We start from the raw sequence: 16,215 nt of genomic DNA on the forward strand, positions 1-16,215 counted from the left end.
AGAAATTTTACTAAATTTTTTAACCATGAATATCAGAATCGATTGCTGTTATTGTAATCAACTATTCAAATGGAGTCAGATTTTAGTAGGAGGAATGACTACTGATGAAGGAAAGATAAAAATTGAGAAGTTCTATGGTACGAACTTTGTCTTTTTGAAGATACAAATTGAAGATTATTTGTATAAAAAAAAGATATATCAACCTCTCTTGGGACATAAACCAGAAAACATGAAGGATGAAGATTGGGCTCTTCTTGACCGACAAGCTCTCGAAGTTATTCGATTGACGTTATCCTGCGATGTTGCATTTAATATTGCAAAAGATTGGGCTCTTCTTATGACACCTCTTTTAAGTATGTATGAAAAGTTTGATTAGAGGATATGGACGTGAAAATCCAAGGAGAAGAGGTTTAATTCTAAGAATCATCGTAGTTTCCAAAACTCAAAGGCAATTGAGTGTTGGAATTGTGGAAAGGTGAGACACTACAAATATTAGTGTAAGAGTGTACAGAAGAATCAAGAGGATAAAACAGAACTAAATGTTGCTTCAACCTCAAGAGGAGAAGATACATTGATGTCTTCTTTAGAGAATAAGGAAAAGTCTTGGGTGTTAGACTCTAAAGGATCCTTTCATGCCACCTCATAGAAAGAATTTTTCGAGAATTATGTTCTTGGAAATCTTGGAAACATTTACTTTGGTAATGAGCAATCTTGTTAGATTGTTGTTAAAGGTGTGGTGAAGATTAGGTTAAATGGCTTTGTATGCGAATTGAAAAATGTTAGACATATTCCCAACCGAACAAAGAACTTAATCTCAATAAGCCAGTTGGCCAATAATGGCTATACAACAGTCTTCCATGGTTATCATTGGAAGATTTCAAAGAGTTCAATGACAATTGCTCGTGGTAGGAAGAGTGATAATCTTTACAAAACATAAGGAGCTTGTCATTTGATTGTTGTTGCAATAAATGAAAATTCTAACCTATGGCACAAAAGGTTAGGTCATATGAGTGAGAAAGGGATGATGATCATCACTCAAAAGGGAAACTACTAAGTCTTCGGTCAATAGAAATTGACATTTGTGAAGACTGTATACTTGGAAAGAAGAAACGAGTTAACTTTTAGACAAGTGGAACAACCCCGAAAAAAGATAGACTTGAGCTTGTTCACTATGATGTTTGGGGTTCAAGACTTGTCTCATCCATTGGCGGTTAACGATACTTTGTGACTTTTATTGACTACCACTCTAGAAAGGTACAAATATACTTTCTTAAAAATAAATCTGAAGTATTTGAGGCTTTCAAAATTTGGAAAACCGTGGTAGAAAATGAGACAAGATTAAAGATCAAAAAGCTCAGATCGGATAATGGTGGTGAATATGAAGACATTAGATTTAATAAGTTTTGTTATAAGCACGAAAGCATAATGGAGAGGACTGTGTCAGATATGCCTCAACACAATGGTGTGGCAGAGTGTGTGAATCGAATGTTGACAAAGATAGCCAAAAGCTTGTGTTTGCAATTAGGCTTACCAAAGCAGTTATGGGCAGAAATAATTAACACAACAACTTACTTAGAAATTTCAACAGAACACGAACACACAGATACCAACATGGACAAACACATATGAATATTGTACCGGATAACCCCGGATGGTCCCATACATACAACTAGGACGGATGACACCACTCAATCACTAATACCGGACGACCGTGACAAGCAGATCTCCAAGCATGATTAAGGTAAAACATTAGTTAAGGGATTGGGCTCTGGATTGGGCCGAAATTAAGGCTTTGCTAATCCTAGGCCCATGGCCAAAACTATAAATACAGGTCAAAGGTACGAGGTAGGCAGATTCATTAATTACGCATTTATTACAGCACCTAAACAACCGATTAGATCTTTACTGACTTAAGCATCGGAGCACCTTTGACAGGTACCCTCTTAGGCATACAGGACGGACGGATGTTGACCGACAGAAGGAAGGAACGTGAAAAGACCGAACGGACGTAACGAAAAGCCCACGGATTCAGGTGACTCGACCCCATATAGGAACGTTTTAGCGCCCACCGTGAGGCCGAGTGACTAAACCCAATGGTGACCACGAGTAACGTGAGCAGCGAGGACCCAATCGAGATGATAAGGATGTTACAACAACAGATGGAGGAGTTGCAGCAGCGGCATGAGGCGGAGATGGCAACCGTGCGGGTCGAGTGCTCAGCTCGCATAGCACAGGAGAGAAGATTCGGGGCGGGAGATAAAACCGAAGAAGAGCGCGGCAAGGCTGCCAAGGAAGGTGTTTCGGAGCACAGTAGCATGCCTGATCCTACCTGGAAACCGCCCGGGTAGGAGGTTGAGGGGAGCAAGGTTAAGGCCGACCAAGATGAGAGCGCATCCCTAAGCAAACAACTGGTGGTGAAGGTCAAGGATACCTCTGACCACCTACCATTCGTCCAAGCTATTATGGACGTCCACATATCCGAGCACTTCGTCCCACCGCAACTCAGCATTTACGATGGGACGACCGACCCTGACGATCATGTGAAGGCGTTTACTACTCGGATGGCGTTTCGGACAGGTGACCGGACAATCTGGTGCCGAGCGTTTTCTTTGTCCCTAGAGGGAGAAGCCCTGAAATGGTTCAACTCTCTACTCCCCAATTCTATAAAAAGTTTTGAGGGCCTCAACGCCATGTTCGGACAACAATTTGCCAGCTGTCGTTCCCAGGATTTAACCATCTTTGAATTGTCCGCCCTCAGGCAAGGCAAAGAGGAAACACTGAAAGCGTTCATGGACCGCTACCAAAAAATGGTTCGGCGGGTAAAGGATCTCAACTCTGAGTTGGCTCTTTAGTATGTCTTACCTACGCTCAAACCAGGACCGTTCAAGGAAAGTGTTTGTCGGCGGGCACCGAAGACTTTCGAGGAGCTGCGTGAGTAGGCATCAGACAAAATAAGGGTGGAGGAAATGAAGCAATTCTACCAGAAGGAGACCCAGGAGGCAAAGGAGAAATCGGAGGGCAAAAGCCATGGAGGACTGTCGGGAAAGACCGGAGGGTTCAGTCCGAAGGAGCCCCCCAGGGGCCCACATTTCCAGTAGTACACCCCATTAAACGCCCCCCGAGGGAAGATATTGCAGGAAGCTTTTAGCATTAAACTCATACAGGCGCCCAAGAGCCGCCCAACACCGCCCGACGCCGACAGAAACAAGCATTGCCTATGGCACCAGAACCTGGGTCACACCACGGAGGAATGCATAACTCTGAAGGATCGGATCGAGGAGCTGATCCGGGCTGGGCAATTGAAGAAGTATGTCAAGACCGAGCAAACTGAACGCCACGTCGGCTCGTCGGCACGACCACGTAGCCCTCGCAGGAGTCTGTCGAAACAGGATGGTAGGAACAATCACGAAACTACGGAAATAACCGTTCCCGACAGGAGAGGTGCCGGAGCAGAAGTAGAAGCAGGAGTAATGACCGATCGCTGTGCGGCCACATCAACACCATCTCAGGAGGGTTTGCTGGGGTAGGATCATCCTCATTGACACGGAAGTGCCATATCAGGGCCCTCCGCTCGGTCAATTCAGTGCAGAGAACTAAGAGATCCATGTCGGAATTCACATTCACGGACGACGATTTCCATGCTCCAGACCTGGAACAGGATGATCCCATGGTGATCACGACGGAGATCGCTCGGTACGAAATGAGTAAGGTATTGATTGATCAGGAAAGCTCCGCCAACATCTTGTATTGGAAAACTTTTCAGTGCGTGGACCTGTCGGAGGACCTTATTGTGCCTTACAATGAACAAATAGTGGGATTCGCAGGAGAGCGGGTGGATACGCGCGATTATATTGATCTCCGTACTCGTTTAGGAATCGGGCGGGAGGGCAGCAGGAGGAAGGTTCGATATCTGCTGGTAAACGCCAACACGTCTTACAACGTCCTCTTAGGCCGACTGTGCCTAAACGCATTTGGAGCAATAGTGTCCACCCCACATTTAACTATGAAGTATCCGTTAGAAAGGGGAACCATTTGTACCGTTAGAGCCGACCAAAAAACGCCCGGGAATGCTATGCAGCGGGGTTAAAGCTCCACCCCCAGGTGACGTGGCAACGAACGGTCGGTTCAGAGGTGGCGATGGCCGACCTCAATCCCCGGAAGAATACAGATGATCAGATCGAGCCTATTGGAGAACTGCATGAAATGAAGATAGGGCGTGATGAAGGGCAGACTACCCTCATTGCGGGGGGTTGGAGCCGGAGGTAGAGCGGGAATTAAGGACGATACTTTGGCGTAATTGCGACCTATTCGCTTGGGCAGCGTCTGACATGCCGGGCATTCACCCCTCGGTAATGTCGCACAAGCTGGCTCTGTTTAAAGAAGCCAAGCCGATCGCCTAGAAGAAGAGGAGGCTAGGCGCGGAAAAGAACGCAGCTGTCAATGAAGTGGTGCGCAAGTTGAGGCTGGTTTCATACGAGAGGTGACCTACACCACCTGGCTAGCAAACGTCGTCATGGTTAAGAAGACTAGTGGAAAATGGTGAATGTGAATAAATTACACTGATCTCAACAAGGCATGCCCCAAGGATTCTCATCCGCTTCCAAGTATTGATGGTTTGGTCGACGGGACGTCTGGCCATCATATGCTCAGCTTTCTGGACGCCTACTCCGGCTACAACCAGATTCTGATGTACGCCCCGGACCTGGAGAAGACGACCTTCATAACTGAGAAGACGAATTATTGCTATGATGTCATGTTGTTCAGACTCAAAAATTCAAGGGCCACTTACCAACACTTAATGGATAAGATCTTTGCAGGACAGATCGACCACTGTATGGACGTCTACGTCGACGATATGGTGGTACAGTCGAAGTCCAGCGGCGATCATATCCGGGATTTGGAGGAGGTCTTCGGACAGGTGAGGTGATACTTCATGAGGCTGAATTCGGCCAAGTATACTTTTGGAGTAGCTGTTGACAAATTCTTAGGCTTCATGTTGACTGCTCGTGGTATAGAGGCCAACCCGGACAAATGCGCGACCGTCCTGGATATGAGAAGCCCCTCCAGTCTTAGAGAAATTCAGAGATTGGTGGGTCGACTTACTTCCTTGTCTAGGTTCATTCCCAAACTTGTCGAACGTATACGACCGATCGTCAGAAGAATGAAGAAAGGAGCAGGCGTCGAGGCTTGGGATGCCGAATGCGAGGAGGCGTTTTTGGAGGTTAAGGGTGTCCTGACCAACCCTCCAGTCATGAACAAACCATGGCCGGGGGAGGAGCTGCAAGTTTATCTGGGTGTGTCGCCAACTGGAATCAGCGTCGCGCTGGTACAGGAGAAACCAGAGCCCCGGCTCGTCTACTTTGTCTGTCGGGTACTGCAAGACGCGAAAAAACGTTACCAACAGGTGGAAAAGGTGGCTCTGGACCTCGTCAACGCGGCCAAAAGACTTTGCCCCTATTTTCAGAGTCACTAAGTGGTCGTTTGAATGGACCATCCCATATCCAAGATTCTGAGGAAGCATGATCTGGACGGGCGGATGGTCAGCTGGGCGGTACAGTTGTCAGAGTTCGGATTAAGGTTCGAATCGCGAGGATAAGTTAGGGGTAAACCCTTGCCAACTTCGTCGTAGAGTTGCCACAAACCCCTGATCTGGGCGAATGGAATTTATATGTGGACGAGGCTCCAAAAGAACAGGAGGGGGTCAGGGGTGGTCCTGGAAGGGCCGGGCAACTTCCCACTAGAACACTCCCTCATATTCAAGTTTAAAGCGTCCAATAACTGGGTCGAATATGAGGCCCTGATAGCCGGCCTTGCCCTGGCTCACAATATGGGGACACGCAGACTGACCTGCCGCACGGACTCCCAATTCGTCGTAGGACAAATGAAGGGCGATTTTCAGGTAAAGGACGAACACCTCCTCAAATACTTCCACAAAGCCCAGGCTTTGCTTGAGAAATTTGAAAAGGTAGACATTAAACATATTCTGCGGGAGGAGAACGTCCGAGCAGATATGCTGTCAAAGCTTAGCAATAGGAAGGAAAAGGGACAGTTAACGATCGTAATCCGACAAGTATTGTCAGAGCCTTCGGTGGTGTGCCTAGCTATCGGCAGGGACGGCGGAGAGGATTGGCGAAGCGAAATTCGCAAATTGATGCAAGATCAAGACAGCGGATGCCCGGTTCGACCAGTAGACACCCGCAAAGTTGCAAGATAAGTCATCATAGGGGACGACCTCTACAAAAGGGGATTTTCAACTCCTTTTCTCAAATGTCGGGATCGCCCGGAGGCGCTGTACGTGTTGGACGAACTTCATAATGGTATATGCGGCTTCCACACCGATGGGCGCACCCTGAAGGCCCGCGTCGTCCGAGCTGGCTACTATTGGCCAACGATGGAGGAAGAGGCTAGGGACTTTGTTCAGAAATGCGGGTGCCCATGCTAATATCCCACAGGCTCCTCCGACCAAGTTGTGTAGTCTAGTCTCACCATAGTCGTTCGCCCAATGGGGAATGGACATTGTGGGACCTTTCCCACCCGGACGAGCACAGAAGAAATTCATCTTGGTCGCCATCGACTACTTCACCAAGTGGGTAAAGGTAGAGGCCCTCGTGAGAATAACGACCTAGTAGGTTCAAAAATTTGTATGGAAGATGGTCTGCCGGTTCGGCCTCCCACGGGCGATAGTGATCGACAATGGCAGGCAGTTTATTGACAAAAAGATGGGGTCGTTCTATCAAAGTCCGGGGATCAAACATGTCACGAGTTCGGTGGAACATCCCTAGACGAACGGTCAGGCAGAAGCTGTGAACAAGGCAATAGTGGTCGAGCTTAGAAAGAGGTTGGTAGAAAAGAAGGGCGCATGGGTGGACGAACTCCCTGAAGTCTTGTGGGCGTACCGATGCACCCCACACGGGACAACTGGCGACACCCCGTTCATATATAGAACCACTGCCACCCGACTCCAAAGCTAATAAGCCGAACGAGTGGTGAATGACGAGTTCATAAATAGAACCACTACCACCCGACTCCAAAGCTAACAAGTCAAACGGGTGGTGAATGGCGAGTTCATAAATAAAACCACTGCCACCCCATCCAAATGATAACCAACCGACCGGGTGGTGAATGACGAGTTCATAAATAGAACCACTGTCACCCCATCCAAATGATAACCAACCGCAGGTGGTGAATGGAAAGTTCATAGAAAGAACCACTACCACCCGACTCCAAGACTAATAAAACGGTCGTTAGGAGAAGGGCGAGTTCAATTGTTAAAACCATTGCGTTTTAGAAGAAATAAACAAGAGTTTATATAATGATCTCCACACCGGACGGTCAAAACTAATGAAATCTCTTAGTGATAATTTTTAGAAAAAAGAAACTAACGAAATCTCTTAGTGATAATTTTTAGAAAAAAAGAAAAGAGCGCATAGGTAAAAGGCCCTAAACAGACGACAAAGTAAATAGCCGAACAATACAAGACGGAGTTCACGAAACTTCAAAATTCATTTATAAGTGTTCAAACTTGTAACATCTAGAGTAAACGGTCATCGGCCGGAAATCAAAACAATCCAACCCTTTCAAAAAGCAAATAAAAATCCCTCCTACTCTAAAATCATGCATCATCGTCCTCATCCAGATGTCCCTCCTCTTCGGCAGCCCCATCTTCCTCCGCCGGTGAAGCATCTACCAGCATCATCTTGCCGTCATAAACATCTTGGCCAATGTCGAAACCGACAGCCAAAGGGTCCCCCTAGCAGAAAAGCGGCCTAGCGGATAGCCTTATTGAAGCCTTCTTCATGCTCAATCTGAACATTTGTGTTAAGAGTAACAATGGCCTCGTTGGCCTTCACCAGCTCACCGGCCAGGCAATCTACTTGCTCCTGCAAATCCTTTTCGCTTGCAGTCAGCCTCTTCGTCTCCAGCTTCAGCCGCCCAGCCCCCTCCACTATCCGGTCGCTCCTAATGCGGGTATCCTTCAGTTATTTGATGGTCGTGCTCAGCTCATGACACGCCTTGTCCAACTTCTCTTGCAACACCGACCGTTTTTTCTCGCAATCTTGGTGCTCAAGAGTGAGAGCTTCCATATGAGCCCGAAGATCTTCCCCGGCGCTCCTCTGATCAGCAAACTCGCGCAGATACCATGCCAGCATTGCCCCCCGGCTCGTGAACTCCAATGCGGCCTCAGTGATGTCTTTTTCTGACATAGGTTCCACCACCGCTCGCTGCGATGAGCTCATATGAAAGCTCACACGCCCACACACATTGAATGCCGAGTCGAAGAGACCGCCCGACAGGGGGTGAGGAGTGCTACCCTCTCAGCGACTCCTCTTCGAGGACGACTTCTCTCCCTCTTTGGACTTTCTCTTCTTATCCAGAGGGGTAGTAGTAGGAATGACGGCCGCCTCAGACATCTCCAGGTTTACCACGGGAGGCGATTGAGCGACAACTGTAACAGGAGCGCTCGTCAATGCATGGCTTGATCCGACCGACTGGGGATCCCTCCTCTGGGAAGACGACACATAACTTGTCTTGCGGGACGCTAGGAGAGACATGATATCTGAAAAGAAAACACAAATTTAGCTAAGTTAATATGAAAATAATATGTAGATGGTGGGAAATGCCATACCGAACGCCATTTGATCGAAATCCTCATGGCGAAGGCATTCATCTAAATTCCGGGCAGGGAGGCGGCGGGATAAGGCGTTAATGGTCTTAACCACCTCTATCTCGACGGGAGTCATAACACCAACCAGAACGACATTTATCTTCGCCGGATCCTTCGTCTAATAAAAAGGGAACAGTGGATCGCCTGCTTCGGTGTGAAACTGAGACCATCCGCTCTCTCTAATTATTACTTTGAAATATCGGTGTTTGAAATTTTTGAAAGATTCGGAATACGGCTTGAACAGGCAACAATCATGGAGGGAAGTCAGGGAGACCTAGCCTCGCTTAGCGACCGACCGGACATTGAAGTAGTGGAGGAAGATGGAAACAGTGGGAGTGATCGCTAGGGCCGCACACATCGCCATGAACGCTTGGTTACATGCCCAACCATTCGGGTGTAGCTGAGAAGGGGCGACATTCAACCTTCGAAGCAAACCGATTGGAACACAGTAAAGGGCACCCGAACGAACATCTGGTTGAACAAATATGTATATACAAAAAAGAAGTCCTCAGTGTGGGACCCCTTCCCATGAAAGACCCGTTCGTTAGGATGACTAACACCAAGACTGATCAAATGAGCGTCTTCTCCATCCCTTGCTATGAACGACTGTTCCGCCCACAAATGCAGTTCCTCCCGGGTGGAAAACTCGAACTCATAGGATCCCATTTCGTGAGAAGCCCAGTCGTAACCCCCGATGGTCGTCCACCCGCCGGCCGGTTCTGCCCATTCCACGTCTATATCAATACGCCCCTGAAGGAGGAAGAGCGATATCCCGTTTATAACACGCTCACCACCACGAACAGGGGATCTCGGCCCCGGTCCCTCCTCCTGCTCGGGTCTCTCCAAATAGGACGAAGACACTAAGCTGGGAGATGATGACCTGCCCCCGTCGGATGAATCCTCGCCATCCCTGCCCGTTGACCCATCGGAAGAAGAAATACCAACAGTAGCCATTTATTAATTACCTTGGAAAAAGAATTTCAAGTCGAGCGGCAACAACAGAAGAGAAAGAGTGTGTGAAAATGACTAAGCCCAACGCTCCTATTTATAGAAAAATTTTTGAAACTGCTGATTCATATCCACCGTCCAAATCTGGCACGATCAACGGCTCAGATCAAACGACGATCCCACTACTCGAGACAGACGGCTAATTACAACGCGACACGTGTTTTCCCGCCCAAACTCAATTCAAAAGAACGTCGACCGACCACCCACTAAAAGCCAACGACAACTACTTGTCTAGGGCTTGGGGGCCTGATGTACTGGATAACCCTAGACGGTCCCATACATACAACTAGGACGGATGACACCACTCAATCACTAGTACCGGACGGCCGTGACAGGCAGATCTCCAAGCATGATTAAGGTAAAACATTAGTTAAGGGATTGGGCTCTGGATTGGGCCGAAATTAAGGTTTTGCTAATTCTAGGCCCATGGACAAAACTATAAATACAGGTCAAAGGTAAGAGGTAGGCAGATTCATTAATTACGCATTTATTACAGCACCTAAACAACCGATCGGACCTTCACTGACTTAAGCATCGAAGCATTTATTACAACACCTAAACAACTGATCAGACCTTCACTGACTTAAGCATCCCAGGCGTACAGGACAGACGGACGTAGCGGAAAGCCCACAGATTTAGGTGACTCGACCCCATATAGGAACAAATACACACGCACACACTTTCTCACACACACATACTATGTTGTGCTTGTAGGTTTATGCTTTATTTATGGGTTTTTTCTTGGGCTTATCATTTCAATTTAATGACTTGAATGATCCTGGGAGATGGTAGAAAGCAATGGTGAAAAATGAATGCTCTAGGGATCACCACATCATCAAAGTTTGATACTTCTTAGCAGTGGCCATTAGAAAGTGGTTTTAAATCTAACTTAACCTCACATAACTGACTTGTAAAGTAAGGTTTGCACCCCACTAATATATTATAATTTGACCTTATTTCTAGTCGATGTGGGACTTCCAACCGTAACTACTGTCAAGGAGTTCATGGTTCGGATCCAGTCAGTTCATTGAAATATTGAGAATGTTTCTTTTAGTTCATGGTCGGGTCTATAAACATCTTTTGGCACCATTATCACCTCACACATCTCTTATTTTCCTTTTGGCCTAAGTCATCTCTTATTTGTAAGAGTAATTGCTTTAACATTCTGTGTGACACTAGCAATATCATTAGCTGCACGCAAGGGACAAACATCCATGGCTGCATTTCAAGTCTACCTTCAGATTTGGTTAACAATGTCCCTTCTTGCTGATGGTCTAGTTGTTGGACAGGTTAGATACAACCACACTGTCCATTAATTCTCCAGCTATACTAATCATCCATGTTTCATAGCAAAACTTTCATAACTTCTATTACGATATCATGCTTGCTTTAGGCAATTCTTGTAGGTGCATTTGCAAACCAGGACTATGAGAAGGCCGAAGCAACTGCATCTCGAGTATTACAGGGTGAAAATATTTCATATCTGTTTGCCAGAAATTGATTAGTTGCAATGTAACAAGCAATTATACTGTAACTGGATTTGGTTCTGGGGTTGGCTCTTGCATTCATTCTCGTAACAGAGCTGCATCTTGGAACTAAACTACTACGAATATCAAGTGATCAAGCTTTTGTGATTCTTAAATGTTTTTTTATGTAATCTCAAAAATTAGATCTGGAATATATATTCTGCAATAGTGTTGTAATTTACTTAAAAAGTTTTACCTGTTTAGGCTCTTGCTCGATATACGTTTCAACGTCCTAAACTCTAGCAACTATGTGCTGAATTCTTTTTGTGGTCTTTTACAACAATTACAATGTTTAAAGAAAATTTATCAATAAATATAGTTGATACAAATATATAAACATTTTAAATGGTAATATTCATTGTCATGTACAATAATTTCTAATTACTAACAAATTATTGTATTTAAGAGATTAAAAATAACACAAGCAAAATAAAATAATAAATTTACAAAAATAAATAATATAAACGAAGGAAGTTAAAAATTTTATAATATAATTATCAATAAAAAAGTTTGAGATTTTAATTAAATCTTTGTAATAAAAAAGTTATAAATAAAAGAGGTTTCAAATTTTCACAAAATAATAAATCAATGAGAGGTTAAAAATTTTCTAAAAAATATCTTCACAATATAAATGAGATATCAAATACCATCCTATTTGGTCGTTTGATTAGTCATAATCATAAGATATATTTATTGACTAATTAATTATAAGGAAATATTCGATATTTCAGTACTCACATTGAAGTCTCTGCCCAAAATATAGAATTTGCATTAATTATTGAAATATTTTCCAATATTGTATTCATAATAGGTCATGTTTGGTGTTAAATAGGGTTTGTCGTTGATATAGTAGTATATGGGACCTGGTTAAATGGAGATTTAGTAGTTGTCATAATGGTCATATTGAATACAGTTACAGTTACATTTGACCTACACACTTGTGTCATTTAAACTAACACTTGTAGGGTTCACATTATTATTTTGGTGGGTACACATTACCATCCTCCTACATTGCAATCTCATACAATTTCAAACACAGATTTAACACATTTAAAACTAGCCGAATTAAGTGTTTTACCCAAACAAGTTGTAAAAAACATCAAATCCGATTGGATGTACCAATTTGTTTTGATGAAATTGATGATAAAACTTATGCTATTTCAATAAAAACAATAAATTTTTATTTGAGTTTTTTTTTAGATAAACAATAGATAAATTTTCAATTTAGATAAAAACAAGTTTATTGAAACTGTTGATTACATTGAAAATATTTGTATAAAACAAGTTTGAAGTTTAAAATACATGACTATATAAACTTCACTAATTCCTTCTAATGACAGGGACGGAAAAAAAACACTTGATCTTAAAAATAAATTATATGGAAAGACAACAAAAAAAAAGCAACGAAATTAATAATCAATAAAAACACATTGTGAACAAAAAATATAACTTCAAAAAAAATGAGGAATAATGCAAGAATTAAAATAATGCGAGAAATAGAAAAGCAATAAAAATAATAATGGCTAGGAATAGAATAAAAATTTAGCTAAATATAATTGACAGCATGAATATAAAACTATTTTTAATTTTTTTATTGGTGTATACCGAACGTTAATGAGGGGCATTTGGGGCGTGTTTCATGAAGAGGTGTCTTGAGTTACCTCTTCAGCATGAGATTGAGTCTATTTTTATCTGGTGCAAGGTAGCCAATATCAGTAGCCTTATGGGAGGGTTTCAACATAGTTGGTGAATCTGAAGAATCAAATTTTTGAGAATTCGCTCAAGAAGCAGTTTTCATAACCGAACGTTTCGCCATGGAGTATACCAGTTTTGCTAACGGAGAAGAAGTATGAACCAGAGGGGAGCTTGAGGAACATCTTAGGGCAGTGTTTGGCGTGGTGAGGAAAAAGGTGTTGTATGTTAAATTGTTCAAGGATGAATTCTGGATGAAGGAAGTACAAATTCTAGGACTTGTGTCGGCTATGATAATCTGAGAGTCGGGTTTGTTTGAGAGTTTGACTTAAGATTACATGTGAGGTTAAAACCAAACGATATTAGATGTTAGATGTTTCAGTTGGAGGTAGTAAGTGAACCATTCGGCAAGGATCTGAATTAAGCAATTGGCAAATGGAGAGTTGTAGATTTTCAGAGAACCAATCGGTAGTGATCCAAGGAAAGATTTTGTGTTAGGAACGGTCGATACTTTGAAAATTCAGCCAAAGGATTGGTGTTCCTGATAATAGAGCAATTAAGAGATTCATTCTTGAGAAAGGACATCATAATCATTTTAGTATGAGTCAAGGCATGATTAAAATGTATAAGGATCTCAAGAAAATCATTTTTGGTGGTCAGGTATGAAAGCAGACGTTGCTCGATTTATGTGTTCTTGGTTATCATGTCAAAAGGTGAAGGTAGAGCTTCAAAGACCGAACGGCAACGGGATAAAAATTTTCAAGAACTTAGCCAATCGCTTTTCCCGTTCGGTCATAAGGCCATAGTGTTATTAAGATGGTAAGGACAGTTTGACCAAGAGTGTTTACTTTATGGTCATCAGTTGAGAAGTCAATGTCAAAGATTGGTTCCACTCTACCACAAGGAAGTGGTTCGGTTGCTAGGAGTGACATGTGGTAGCAATTCAGACGAGGATCCTCACTTCACCTCTCAATTTCGGCAACCATTGCAGAGAGATTTGGACAACCAGTTGAAGATTTGTTCAACTTATCATCCCAAATGAACGACCAGACGGATAGGGCAATCCAGACACTTGAAGATCTGTACGGAAGTGTGTATTGGATTATTTAGGAGTCAGAGATGAAGTATTACCTTTAGTGTAAATAAAAAAGAGAATACTAGTAAAAGATCTCTAGGAATTCTCGTTTTCTTCAATAACCAAGAAATTCAGTCTCTACCTAAACCTAAAATATCTGATGCTCTTCTTCGAACCACTCATAAATTATTTATACTCCCTCCCTAAACAGTTAACGAACTTTTCCCTTATTTTTATCTTGCTAACAAAACTTGTAACTCTTCCTAATAATATCTTTCCCGTTCGGTATTTACGTTACCGTTCGGTTTACCTTTCAGAGTCACGACCTCTTTATTTCAAAGTTACCATTCGATTCCTCACTTCAGAGTTTCTGTTCGGTTTCCTCTTTCCCATAACCATTCGGCCCTTACTCAAATATAACCATTCGGTCGAGTTGCAGTCGGTCAACGGTATGGAGAGCCTACCTAAGTAACTTAGAGGAAAAATCAATCAGTCTAGTCAAGGTGGTTAGAGATGTGAGAACAGGTGAATCTACCTGGAAATTTGGATTTGTTATAAGAGAGTTGTTCTCTCATTTGTTCTTTAGTATGTCTCAATTTTCGAGGACGAAAATTTTTGTTGATGGGAAGAATGTAAAACCTTGAAAATGACACCTGGAAGGGAGGGACAGATGTCTCAAATGCAAGAGAGTGAACATTTTATAGAATTTCCCAAACCATAGCTCATCTCATTTTCTCATAAATCTGCATCTCTCTAAAACTCAAACCTCTATCTTTTCTCCTCCTTCTCTCTAGAAATCCTTCATCTCATTTTATCTTTTCTTCAACCAGCCATAGTTTGAGCAATTTTAGGGGTCCAAATCTTCTTTTCCACCGATCAAAATCAAGTTTAGAGTCAGTAAGTTCACTCTCTTCTTAGAAATTCTATTTCCTGGCACATGGAAACCAAGTTCTTGGTTGCATCTGTTCATCAACTTCTTCTTCTTAGTTCTGATCACTTTTCTGGTAATTTTAGGTTGGTCTTTTCTCACCAATCGGTGAAATATAGGTGTTCTTGGAATTTTCTGGTAAGAAAGCAAAGTCTGGAAAGAATAATCGTTGTTCGGTTCGGTCAAAGAGGTAAGGGAAGCTAGATAATTTAATTACTTGGTTTTGATGTATGGATATGTTGTTTGATAATTATGCATGTGTATGAAATTGATTTGGATAAAGCTATATGAATGTAAAATTGGATGAATTGGGTGTTCGGTGTTGTTGGTGTGGAATATTGATGTTGTGTTTATGATGATTGTGTATCTGTATGATTATGAAACAGTGGTCGAGTGAAATTGGTAAGGTTTGGTGTCGATCTTAATTTTGTAGCTATTCTGCAGAATTATGTAGTTGTTGAAGGCCTTTAATTAACTGTTCGACTTTTATCTGGTGCTCGGTCTTAACTGAGTTCTTCTATTGTGGATTCTCAGTTAATGACCGTTCGGTTTAGTGTTGATTTTAAATTAATGTAGCATTCGGTCTAGACATAACTTTTGTTGTAAACAACGTTCAGTTTGTCATAGGCTATAACTGTTATTGACCGCTCGGTCTTGAACTGTCTTGGTAGTGCTCGGCCAGATGCCAGTGCTCGGCCAGATGCCAGCACTCGGTCTCAGTAATGCTCGGTGATGTACTGAGCACTCGGTGTCGTCATATTACAAAATTATGTAATTGAAATTGTAACTAAGAGAGTTCGAACTAAGCTTGTAGTGTTCGGTCTAGGCTCTTAGATTTTGGTTATGAGCTTTAGTATTTTTTTATGTCTAATTATAGATGTTCTATAGTATTCAGTCAAATCTTTGGATTCTGTCTAGTAAATATCCCGTTCGGCCATGTTCACCATAGGGAAATAATATCCCCTTCAGTCATGTTCACCATAGGGAAATAATATCCTGTTCGGTCAGGTTCACCATAGGGAAACCATATCCCGTACGGTCATGTTCGCAGATAGGAGGTGTTCTACCGTCAGGTTTTGTTCATAATAAGTGTTGATATTTTCCAAGTCAGTTATGCTCAATGGTGATGTTGTTTTAATGTTCGGTTTGAAGTTATTTAAAGGTGTTATGGATGAGGAAATATGTTGTTAATGAGGTATGGTATTTAAAATGTGATATGAATGGAATAGTATGAATATGAAGAAGTATGATGTGACTTGTATTATATGGATATGAACGAGTGTTCCAAGGAGGAATATCTCATAAATGATTATGGAATTGT

This window comes from Vigna angularis, chromosome 2 (genome assembly GCF_016808095.1).
Source record: "Vigna angularis cultivar LongXiaoDou No.4 chromosome 2, ASM1680809v1, whole genome shotgun sequence".
NCBI classification, from domain to species: domain Eukaryota; kingdom Viridiplantae; phylum Streptophyta; class Magnoliopsida; order Fabales; family Fabaceae; genus Vigna; species Vigna angularis.